Source organism: Coregonus clupeaformis, chromosome 17 (assembly GCF_020615455.1).
Source record: "Coregonus clupeaformis isolate EN_2021a chromosome 17, ASM2061545v1, whole genome shotgun sequence".
In the NCBI taxonomy this organism is placed as follows: domain Eukaryota; kingdom Metazoa; phylum Chordata; class Actinopteri; order Salmoniformes; family Salmonidae; genus Coregonus; species Coregonus clupeaformis.
The window spans coordinates 56,563,923-56,576,588 of record NC_059208.1 but is presented as its reverse complement, the minus strand read 5'-3'; the positions used below and the strand labels follow the sequence as shown (position 1 = coordinate 56,576,588).

Sequence of the window (12,666 nt, the reverse complement as noted above, 5' to 3'; positions counted from 1 at the left end):
TAAAGTATCAACATTTATATGACAGGATGTTGTTATGTTACATTTTAATAACATAATACAGTGTCATTAGCCTATTTAGCTACAATTAGCAGGATTATCTGCAGTGTGCTGATGACTTGAGTTTTTCATGTGTTCAGTCTTCTAATTAGGCTAAATGACGTGTCTGTCTGTGTTTGGGGGTTTCTCTGTTTTGGGCGCAAGCTGTTTTGCACACAGATGACGCTTGCTAATCATTTGGGGTGTCAGTGTGCGTTCTCTCTCAGTATCTCTCAGCTGCTGGTCTCTCTATGCTTCCTCCACTTGTCTCATTTTGCCGGCACACTAGCACTCCTGCAGACTTAGTGATGCACAAAGAGCACCTTCACACACACATATATACTCACCTGCTCTAGGTCTCTGCTCATCCATTAAACCTTCATTAACTGTCTGTGACCCATAAAAGAGCTCCTCCCCAAACCCCTCTGTACAGTGTATGCTGCCTGTTCCCTTCTGAGAGCGCTGACCCAGAAAGAGACAGCCAGGGAGAGAGAAATGGAAAGGCATGAGTTGCAGATGGGAGTATTTCTCTCTCTCTCTCTCTCTCTCTCTCTCTCTCTCTCTCTCTCTCTCTGTCTCCCTGTCTCTCTGTCTCTCTCTCTCTCTCTCTCTCTCTGTCTCTCTGTCTCCCTGTCTCTCTGTCTCTCTCACTCTCTCTCTCTCTCTCTCTCTCTCTCTCTCTCTCTCTCTCTCTCTCTCTCTCTGTCTCTCTCAATCTCGCCCTTTCTCTCTCGCTCTCTCTCTCTCTCTTCCTCTCTCTCTCTCTCTCTCTCTCTCTCTCTCTCTCTCTCTCTCTCTCTGTCTCTCTCTCTCTGTCTCTCTCTGTCTCAATCTCTCGCGCTCTCTCTCTGTCTCTCTCTTTCTCTAAAACATTATATTGTTCACTTCCCTGAAGCATTAGGATTCCCCTGGCTCTGAATCAGAGCCCTACAAGTTTGTTTTGCCTTCTAGTGAGCTGCAGGATTCTAAGCCCCAGCAACAGAAGCCTTCTTTAGGGAAAAGCTGTAGATCAAATGAGGACTTGTGTGAGTGAGTGTGTGTGTGTGTGTGTGTGCATGCGTGTGACTGTGTGTGTGTTCATCGGCAGGAAATGCTAGGCCCTAACCCTAACCCTTATGCTGTTAGATCTCACCACAGCACCCTCCGCTTCCATAGTTTCTGATGTAACTGCCCTCCTCCATAGATGGGCCAGGGTACCTCCCAGGGTAGGGAGTAAGTCACAGTGCTCTAGCCCCCACCATCACAACAGCCAGGTCGCAGAAGATCCACTTCGAAGTCCGTCCAGGTACTCAGGACATCAGTAGATGCCTTCAAAACCATCCACTAGGGGCAACGATGAGTGCTATTACCATCAAGTAAGCTGGTGTTTTGCTAGGGTGTAAGCCACGAGCTCCGGCTCCGAGGGATGTGTGTTCAATCCCAGTGATAGGAACTCATTTTTTATTGTTTTGTTTGAACCCAATCCCAAACCTAAACCATTAACTTAACCATTCGGAGGAACCGGCGACAGCAGCAGTGCAACCCAGGCTGTCCAAAACACCTTGTTTGGAGAAATGTGGACAAACCATAATGTGGTCAAATGTGGTCAAACCGTAAGATCTTGTTATCACAAGACCATATCCCTTCTCCTAACCAGTGGGCAATGGATAAACTGGCAGCAGGGAGATTGCAGGGTGACAGCAAGTCGGCGGCAGGTAGCCTAGTGATTAGAGCCTTGGCCCAGTAACTGAAAGGTTGCTGGTTCAAATACCCGAGCTGACAACTTGAAAACCTGTCGATGTGTCCTTGAGCAAGGCACTAAACCCTTATTTGCTCCAGGGCCGTCATACTTTTATGACTGACCCTGTAAAACAACACATTTCACTGCACCTATCAGGTGTATGTAACAATAAAAACATGTCTTTTTATTCAACCGTATCACTCCTCCTAACCGTATCACTCCTCCTAACCGTATCACTCCTCCTAACCGTATCACTCCTCCTAACCGTATCACTCCTCCTAACCGGTGGACAATGCGAGTAGAGCCCTTCCCTGCAATCCCAAGCACTCAGTGATCCAATTAGCTAGACCCCCTGTCAATTAGCTAGACCCCCTGTCCAATAGCTAGACCCCCTGTCCAATAGCTAGACCCCCTGTCCAATAGCTAGACCCCCTGTCCAATAGCTAGACCCCCTGTCAATTAGCTAGACCCCCTGTCCAATAGCTAGACCCCGTGTCCAATTAGCTAGACCCCCTGTCTAATAGCTAGACCCCTGTCAATTAGCTAGACCCCCTGTCCAATTAGCTAGACCCCCTGTCCAATTAGCTAGACCCCCTGTCTAATTAGCTAGACCCCCAGTCAATTAGCTAGACCCCCTGTCTAATTAGCTAGACCCCCTGTCCAATTAGCTAGACCCCCTGTCCAATTAGCTAGACCCCCTGTCCAATTAGCTAGACCCCTGTCAAATTAGCTAGACAACCTGTCTAATTAGCTAGACCCCCTGTCCAATAGCTAGACCCCCTGTCCAATTAGCTAGACCCCTGTCCAATTAGCTAGACCCCCTGTCCAATTAGCTAGGCAACCTGTCTAATTAGCTAGACCCCCCTGTCCAATAGCTAGACCCCCTGTCCAATAGCTAGACCCCTGTCCAATTAGCTAGACCCCCTGTCCAATTAGCTAGACCCCCCTGTCCAATAGCTAGACCCCCTGTCTAATTAGCTAGACCCCCTGTAAATTAGCTAGACCCCCTGTCCAATTAGCTAGACCCTCTGTCCAATTAGCTAGACCCCCTGTCTAATTAGCTAGACCCCCTGTCTAATTAGCTAGACCCCCCTGTCCAATTAGCTAGACCCCTGTCCAATTAGCTAGACCCCCTGTCCAATTAGCTAGACCCCCTGTCCAATTAGCTAGACCCCCTGTCTAATGGCTAGACCCCCTGTCCAATTAGGTATACCCCCTGTCCAATTAGCTAGACCCCTGTCCAATAGCTAGACCCCCTGTCTAATTACCTAGACCCCCTGTCCAATTAGCTAGACCCCCTGTCCAATTAGCTAGACCCCCTGTCCAATTAGCTAGACCCCCTGTCCAATTGCTAGACCCCCTGTCTAATTAGCTAGACCCCATGTCAATTAGCTAGACGCCCTGTCCAATTAGCTAGACGCCCTGTCCAATAGCTAGACCCCCTGTCTAATTAGCTAGACCCCCTGTCTAATTAGCTAGACCCCCTGTCCAATTAGCTAGACCCCTGTCCAATTAGCTAGACCCCCTGTCCAATAGCTAGACCCCCTGTCTAATTAGCTAGACCCCCTGTCCAATAGCTAGACCCCCTGTCCAATAGCTAGACCCCCTGTCCAATAGCTAGACCCCCCTGTCAATTAGCTAGACCCCCTGTCCAATAGCTAGACCCCCTGTCCAATTAGCTAGACCCCCTGTCTAATAGCTAGACCCCCTGTCAATTAGCTAGACCCCCTGTCTAATTAGCTAGACCCCCCTGTCCAATTAGCTAGACCCCCTGTCCAATTAGCTAGATCCCTTGTCCAATAGCTAGACCCCCTGTCTAATTAGCTAGACCCCCTGTCAATTAGCTAGACCCCCTGTCTAATTAGCTAGACCCCCTGTCCAATAGCTAGACCCCCTGTCCAATAGCTAGACCCCCTGTCCAATAGCTAGACCCCCTGTCAATTAGCTAGACCCCCTGTCCAATAGCTAGACCCCGTGTCCAATTAGCTAGACCCCCTGTCTAATAGCTAGACCCCCTGTCAATTAGCTAGACCCCCTGTCCAATTAGCTAGACCCCCTGTCCAATTAGCTAGACCCCCTGTCCAATTAGCTAGACCCCCTGTCTAATTAGCTAGACCCCCTGTCAATTAGCTAGACCCCCTGTCTAATTAGCTAGACCCCCTGTCCAATTAGCTAGACCCCCTGTCCAATTAGCTAGACCCCCTGTCCAATTAGCTAGACCCCCTGTCAAATTAGCTAGACAACCTGTCTAATTAGCTAGACCCCCTGTCCAATAGCTAGACCCCCTGTCCAATTAGCTAGACCCCTGTCCAATTAGCTAGACCCCCTGTCCAATTAGCTAGGCAACCTGTCTAATTAGCTAGACCCCCTGTCCAATAGCTAGACCCCTGTCCAATAGCTAGACCCCCTGTCCAATTAGCTAGACCCCCAGTCCAATTAGCTAGACCCCCTGTCCAATAGCTAGACCCCCTGTCTAATTAGCTAGACCCCCTGTAAATTAGCTAGACCCCCTGTCCAATTAGCTAGACCCTCTGTCCAATTAGCTAGACCCCCTGTCTAATTAGCTAGACCCCCTGTCTAATTAGCTAGACCCCCTGTCCAATTAGCTAGACCCCCTGTCCAATTAGCTAGACCCCCTGTCCAATTAGCTAGACCCCCTGTCCAATTAGCTAGACCCCCTGTCTAATGGCTAGACCCCCTGTCCAATTAGGTATACCCCCTGTCCAATTAGCTAGACCCCCTGTCCAATAGCTAGACCCCCTGTCTAATTACCTAGACCCCCTGTCCAATTAGCTAGACCCCCTGTCCAATTAGCTAGACCCCCTGTCCAATTAGCTAGACCCCCTGTCCAATTGCTAGACCCCCTGTCTAATTAGCTAGACCCCATGTCAATTAGCTAGACGCCCTGTCCAATTAGCTAGACGCCCTGTCCAATAGCTAGACCCCCTGTCTAATTAGCTAGACCCCCTGTCTAATTAGCTAGACCCCCTGTCCAATTAGCTAGACCCCCTGTCCAATTAGCTAGACCCCCTGTCCAATAGCTAGACCCCCTGTCTAATTAGCTAGACCCCCTGTCCAATAGTTAGACCCCCTGTCCAATAGCTAGACCCCCTGTCCAATAGCTAGACCCCCTGTCCAATAGCTAGACCCCCTGTCAATTAGCTAGACCCCCTGTCCAATAGCTAGACCCCCTGTCCAATTAGCTAGACCCCCTGTCTAATAGCTAGACCCCCTGTCAATTAGCTAGACCCCCTGTCTAATTAGCTAGACCCCCTGTCCAATTAGCTAGACCCCCTGTCCAATTAGCTAGATCCCCTGTCCAATAGCTAGACCCCCTGTCTAATTAGCTAGACCCCCTGTCAATTAGCTAGACCCCCTGTCTAATTAGCTAGACACCCTGTCTAATTAGCTAGACACCCTGTCCAATTAGCTAGACACCCTGTCCAATTAGCTAGACACCCTGTCCAATTAGCTAGACCCCCTGTCCAATTAGCTAGACCCCCTGTCCAATTAGCTAGACCCCCTGTCCAATTAGCTAGACCCCCTGTCCAATTAGCTAGACAACCTGTCTAATTAGCTAGACCCCCTGTCCAATAGCTAGACCCCCTGTCCAATAGCTAGACCCCCTGTCCAATTAGCTAGACCCCCTGTCCAATTAGCTAGACCCCCTGTCCAATTAGCTAGACCCCCTGTCCAATTAGCTAGACCCCTGTCCAATTAGCTAGACCCCCTGTCCAATTAGCTAGACCCCCTGTCCAATAGCTAGACCCCCTGTCCAATAGCTAGACCCCCTGTCCAATAGCTAGACCCCCTGTCCAATAGCTAGACGCCCTGTAAATTAGCTAGACCCCCTGTCCAATTAGCTAGACCCTCTGTCCAATTAGCTAGACCCCCTGTCTAATTAGCTAGACCCCCTGTCCAATTAGCTAGACCCCCTGTCCAATAGCTAGACCCCCTGTCCAATTAGCTAGACCCCCTGTCAATTAGCTAGACCCCCTGTCTAATTAGCTAGACCCCCTGTCTAATTAGCTAGACCCCTGTCAATTAGCTAGACCCCCTGTCTAATTAGCTAGACCCCCTGTCCAATTAGCTAGACCCCCTGTCCAATTAGCTAGACCCCCTGTCTAATTAGCTAGAGCCCCTGTCAATTAGCTAGACCCCCTGTCCAATTAGCTAGACCCTCTGTCCAATTAGCTAGACCCCCTGTCTAATTAGCTAGAGCCCCTGTCTAATTAGCTAGACCCCCTGTCCAATTAGCTAGACCCCCTGTCCAATTAGCTAGACCCCCTGTCCAATTAGCTAGACCCCCTGTCAATTAGCTAGACCCCCTGTCCAATAGCTAGACCCCTGTCCAATTAGCTAGACCCCCTGTCCAATTAGCTAGACCCCCTGTCCAATTAGCTAGATTCCCTGCCCAATTAGCAAGACCCCCTGTCCAATTAGCTTGACCCCCTGTCCAATAGCTAGACCCCCTGTCTAATTAGCTAGACCCCCTGTCTAATTAGCTAGACCAACTGTCAAATTAGCTAGACCCCCTGTCCAATTAGCTAGGTATCCTGTCCAATAGCTAGGCATCCTGTCCAATAGCTAGACCCCCTGTCCAATTAGCTAGGTATCCTGTCCAATAGCTTGGCATCCTGTCCAATAGCTAGACCCCCTGTCCAATTAGCTAGACCCCCTGTCCAATAGCTAGACCTCCTGTCCAATAGCTAGGCATCCTGTCCAATAGCTAGACCCCCTGTCCAATAGCTAGGCATCCTGTCCAATTAGCTAGACCCCCTGTCCAATTAGCTAGACCCCCTGTCCAATTAACTAGACCCCCTGTCCAATAGCTAGACCTCCTGTCCAATTAGCTAGACCCCCTGTCTAATAGCTAGACCCCCTGTCCAATTAGCTATACCCCCTGTCCAATAGCTAGACCCCCTGTCCAATAGCTAGACCCCCTGTCCAATTAGCTAGACCCCCTGTCTAATAGCTAGACCCCCTGTCCAATAGCTAGGCATCCTGTCCAATAGCTAGACCCCCTGTCCAATTAGCTATACCCCCTGTCCAATAGCTAGACCCCCTGTCCAATAGCTAGACCCCCTGTACAATTAGCTAGACCCCCTGTCTAATAGCTAGACCCCCTGTCCAATAGCTAGGCATCCTGTCCAATAGCTAGACCCCCTGTCCAATTAGCTAGACCCACTGTCCAATAGCTAGACCCCCTGTCCAATAGCTAGACCTCCTGTCCAATTAGCTAGACCCCCTGTCCAATAGCTAGACCCCCTGTCCAATTAGCTAGACCCCTTGTCCAATTAGCTAGACCCCCTGTCCAATAGCTTGACCCCCTGTCTAATAGCTAGACCCCCTGTCCAATTAGCTAGACCCCCTGTCCAATAGGTAGGCATCCTGTCCAATAGTGACTGAGTCAGTGAGCATGGTCCTTGACAGCCTGCTGGTCTAGTATATGTAGTGGTTGATTGACACTCCAGGTTAATACCTGTACTCCCTGTGTCTCCAATTACTCGGGGGTGCTGAAGCGTTGGCTGGACCCAGTGCTCTAGGACTCAGATCCTGTGGTGGGGAGGGGTTATGAGCCGTTTGGTGCCCGTGAAACATTGGTGATGGGCCCCGTGTAGCTCAGTTGGTAGAGCACGGCGCTTGCAACGCCAGGGTTGTGGGTTTGATTCCCACGGGGGGCCAGTATAGAAAAATATATATATATAATAATAATGTATGCACTCAAGAACTGTAAGTCGCTCCTGATAAGAGCGTCTGCTAAATAAAAAGTGATATCATGTTGCGGGAAGGGGATGGGGTACAGGCTCTGTCTTATTGCCTGGCCAAGCTTTCTTTTAGCATGAAGAACATAGTTATTTGAAGAGACCAGTTAGCATTCTAGAGAGCTTTTCATTCCCCTGTACCGGCGAGCATAGAGCTACAGTTTCTTATGAAGAGACTACAGTACAAGCGCTCTGTTTGAGACTAGCGATCACTCAGGCAGTTCTGTGACGAACACAAAGTCACAGGCACCTTTGAGACGCCCTTTGTGACATAACACCAGGGAGATTACTTTTGACCTCCCTCTGTTCTCCGTTCCCCTATGTGTCCATGTCCATACTCTGTGTGAGACACGTGAGGTAGAGGGGACGGGTGGGGAGCGGTTGTGTTGGTGGTGACTTTGTGGCTGTCTGCTAGCTGTCTAGAGCTTTGGCTGTGTATCACTGTGTGTGACAGCCAACCCTCTCCTCCCTCTCTCTCTCTCCCTCTCTCTCTCTCTCTCCCCTCTCCCTCTCTCTCTCTCTCTCTCTCTCCCTCTCCCTCTCTCTCCCCCTCTCCCTCTCTCTCCCCTCTCCCTTTCTCTCCCCTCTCCCTCTTTCTCCCCTCTCTCTCTCTCTCCCCTCTCCCTCTCTCTCCCTCTCTCCCCTCTCCCTCTCTCTCCCTCTCTCTGGTGGTATGTTGTGTCTCAGCGCTGCCTCTTCAGATGAGACAGCTAATACAGCACTAGTCTAGCTTGGTCAGCACATTCTCCCTGACGGAGCACACTCCTGGGAACCTGAACCCCCCACACTGGGGGACGCTTGCTGCCAGGGGGATAACAGAGGAGGTGGAACATGGGACACATGCATGCGCCGAGCATCCACACACACATACGGTTCTGTAAGGGCACACACACACACACACACACACACACAAATGTTTTACTCATAAATAAAGTCACAAACACACATCCACACATTCTCATACACACCTGGCACACACATACACACACAAACACTTGGCAGTTGGCACACAAACAGACACACACACACGTTACCTAGAAGCCACCACACACTGTCATCTGGTATCATATGTGGGGGCTGTATTCTGCTTAGTAAAGAAGGCTGTATCAGTAGCATGTATCTCTAGCAGGTTGTACCTTAGGAAATGTAGAAGTGTACACTATTTGTGACCCCTAATGTCCTACTAGAACTATAATACCTGTGTGTGTGTGTGTGTGTGTGTGTGTGTGTGTGTGTGTGTGTGTGTGCGCGCGTCCCCTAATGCAACTATCTGCCTGCGCCCTGTGTGTTTTAAGAGGCTTACTCTGTAGGACCCCCAGAGGAACATTTATAACCAAGACACTCAAGGCCCTTTCAACTGCAGCTTTACCCATATGACTCCAGCTTTCATGTTCATACTGTACATGTCTATAGTGACTAGGGCTGGGATATATATGCTAGGTATGTAGCTAGGTGAAACAGAACAATGCCCATTCAAATGCAGCTTACCCACTTGACTTCAGCTTTCATGGTCATACATGTCTATGGCAAGGGGATATAGAACACTAGGTAGATCTATATAATATTAATGTTTTTTTGGGGGGAAAAATGCTAAAATAACGGCTTTAAACTGTATAACTGATCAATACACCATCGTGCCAGGTCATTTAATGCTTAAAAACATGAATAAGGTATTTGGCTACAGAAGTGCCATTTCATTCCGATCTCTACAGCTTCTGTCTGAAAACAAATCCTGTGAAATGATGTCAACATATACTGGAGGAGTTACTGGCTAGCTATAGTGGCTAGCTTAGCCAACGAACTAGCTACTTCTGGAGGAGTTACTGGCTAGCTACACTGGCTAGCTTAGCTAACGAAATAGCTACATCTGGAGGAGTTACTGGCTAGCTACACTGGCTAGCTTAGCTAACAAACTAGCTACATCTGGAGGAGTTACTGGCTAGCTACAGTGGCTAGCTTAGCTAACAAACTAGCTACATCTGGAGGAGTTACTGGTTAGCTACACTGGCTAGCTTAGCTAACGAACTAGCTACATCGGGCGCGGTGTGCATGACCAAAATGACACATCAATGAACCACCAAAGGCACACCCCATTCTGTTTGAAAACTGAGAAAACGGTGGAGTTGGACCGTTTTTCTTGCCCAAAGTGGACCTTTAACATCCCAGTGGTATAGCATAACCCTCCACGGCTCAGAGCTTTAAAGTACTGTAGTTCCCTACTGAGAGCTGAGTGGGGGAGGTATACAGGGGGGAGCTTCTGCTAAGCTATATGGAATTGTTTTAGGAAGGTCATACCAAGGATCATTTAGCTATTTGATTGTTTTATTATGCTAATTAGATAGCAACCACTTTAATCTGTCCCCTGGGCTACCACTGCCAGGGACATAGAGAAATAATTCATTATATACTGAATGGCCAGGGACACAACTGCCTACCTGTCTGTAGACTGCCTACTGCTTACAGTACAGTTTGTGTGTGTGTGTATGTGTGTGTGTGTGTGTCGGCTGCATTCAAGCTTGGGATCACAGTCAAGCTGCTGCTAAATTAGATTTGGGCAAGGGGAGGACTCAAGTGTACTAATGTAACATTGTTTAATAAATTATTACTTGTTTATGGAACGAACAAGGAAGGAAATGTTAGGTATTTGTCTGGACATGACAGAAATAGATATGATAGATACATTTATGGATATTTTTCTCACTTGTACTCCATTTTTGATAACAATTGTTATTGAATCATACAGTATATGGATACCAATTGCATTTTGTGTCCAAGTGACTTTCCAGTATTTTCCATCCCTATAATGTGTAGCATCAGAGCAAGATGTATCTGTTACTGATGAGACATAAGTATCTCAATGTACTTGAGATATCTGACAGATCTTCCATTACGTCTGAGTTACTGTTTGGAGTGGCCCGCCCTGTATTGTCTCCCAATAACAGCTCTGATTACTGTCATGGCCGTAGACAAACACACAGTCCCCTATCTCCTAGATCCTGTCTGTACGGCCTCCAACACACATACTCAGTCCCCTATCTCCTAGATCCTGGCTGTACGGCCTCCACCACACATACATAGTCCCCTATCTCCTAGATCCTGTCTGTACGGCCTCCAACACACATACTCAGTCCCCTATCTCCTAGATCCTGGCTGTACGGCCTCCAACACACATACATAGTCCCCTATTTCCTAGATCCTGGCTGTACGGCCTCCAACACACATACTCAGTCCCCTATCTCATTGATCCTGGCTGTACAGCCTCCAACACACACTCAGTGCCCTATCTCCTAGATCCTGGCTGTACGGCCTCCAACACACATACACAGTCCCCTATCTCCTAGATCCTGGCTGTACGGCCTCCAACACACATACATAGTCCCCTATCTCCTAGATCCTGGCTGTACGGCCTCCAACACACATACACAGTCCCCTATCTCCTAGATCCTGGCTGTAGGGCCTCCAACACACATACTCAGTCCTCTATCTCCTAGATCCTGGCTGTACGGCCTCCAACACACATACTCAGTCCCCTATCTCCTAGATCCTGGCTGTACGGCCTCCAACACACATACTCAGTCCCCTATCTCCTAGATCCTGGCTGTACGGCCTCCAACACACATACATAGTCCCCTATCTCCTAGATCCTGGCTGTACGGCCTCCAACACACATACTCAGTCCCCTATCTCCTAGATCCTGGCTGTACGGCCTCCAACACACATACATAGTCCCCTATCTCCTAGATCCTGGCTGTACGGCCTCCAACACACATACATAGTCCCCTATCTCCTAGATCCTGGCTGTACGGCCTCCAACACACATACTCAGTCCCCTATCTCCTAGATCCTGGCTGTACGGCCTCCAACACACATACACAGTCCCCTATCTCCTAGATCCTGGCTGTACGGCCTCCAACACACATACTCAGTCCCCTATCTCCTAGATCCTGGCTGTACGGCCTCCAACACACATACATAGTGCCCTATCTCCTAGATCCTGGCTGTACGGCCTCCAACACACATACTCAGTCCCCTATCTCCTAGATCCTGGCTGTACGGCCTCCAACACACATACATAGTCCCCTATCTCCTAGATCCTGGCTGTACGGCCTCCAACACACATACATAGTCCCCTATCTCCTAGATCCTGGCTGTACGGCCTCCAACACACATACTCAGTCCCCTATCTCCTAGATCCTGGCTGTACGGCCTCCAACACACATACACAGTCCCCTATCTCCTAGATCCTGGCTGTACGGCCTCCAACACACATGCACAGTCCCCTATCTCCTAGATCCTGGCTGTACAGCCTCCAACACACATTCAGTGCCCTATCTCCTAGATCCTGGCTGTACGGCCTCCAACACACATGCACAGTCCCCTATCTCCTAGATCCTGGCTGTACAGCCTCCAACACACATTCAGTGCCCTATCTCCTAAATCCTGGCTGTACGGCCTCCAACACACATACTCAGTCCCCTATCTCCTAGATCCTGGCTGTACGGCCTCCTTTACTTGAATTTCCTCTTCAGCATCTGTCTGTCTGTGTGTCTGTCTGGGAAGGATGTGTGGCTGGCTCAGGTGAATAGCAAGGCTACCAAGTGTGCATCCCAAATGGCACCCTATTCCCTATATAGTGCACCACAACTGTGGGCCCTGGTCAAATGGAGTGCACTACATAGGGAATAGGGTGCTGTTTGTGACCCAGACCAAGGCTACCAAGCCAGGAGCTACGTTGACGGAGGAGGGAGGGAGGGAGGGAGGGAGGGAGGGAGGGATGGAGGGTGGGGAATCGGTGAGAGAGGGGAATCGGTGAGAGAGGGGAATCAGTGAGAGAGGGGAATCGGTGAGAGAGGGAATCAGTGAGAGAGGAGAATCAGTGTGCAATCATGGTGGTTTTCTGTAAGGTTACACATACAGAGAATGAGGGAATGAGGGAAGGGCAGAAGGGACAGAGTGGAGTCACGTGTCTTCGCTGGTTTGAATGATAAAAAGGGTTGTGATGTGTTTCCATGGCCTTGGGAACATTGTGACTGAGCCAACAGCAGTGTTTTTAACTCTTTCTATGCTTCTGCTTTTCCCTGTGTGCCTGCATGGGGGCTGGCATGTGGGTCTCTGTGTGCATGGGGGCTGGCGTGTGGGTATCTG

At 49.4% G+C, this 12,666-nt stretch overlaps 1 protein-coding gene across 1 annotated transcript in view; it reads left to right on the top strand.

Moving 5' to 3' along the window:
• LOC121586782 (CUB and sushi domain-containing protein 3) overlaps positions 1–12,666 on the top strand; it is a 759,103-nt gene that overhangs the window by 663,384 nt on the left and 83,053 nt on the right. The gene's annotated exons all lie outside the window — the stretch shown is intronic.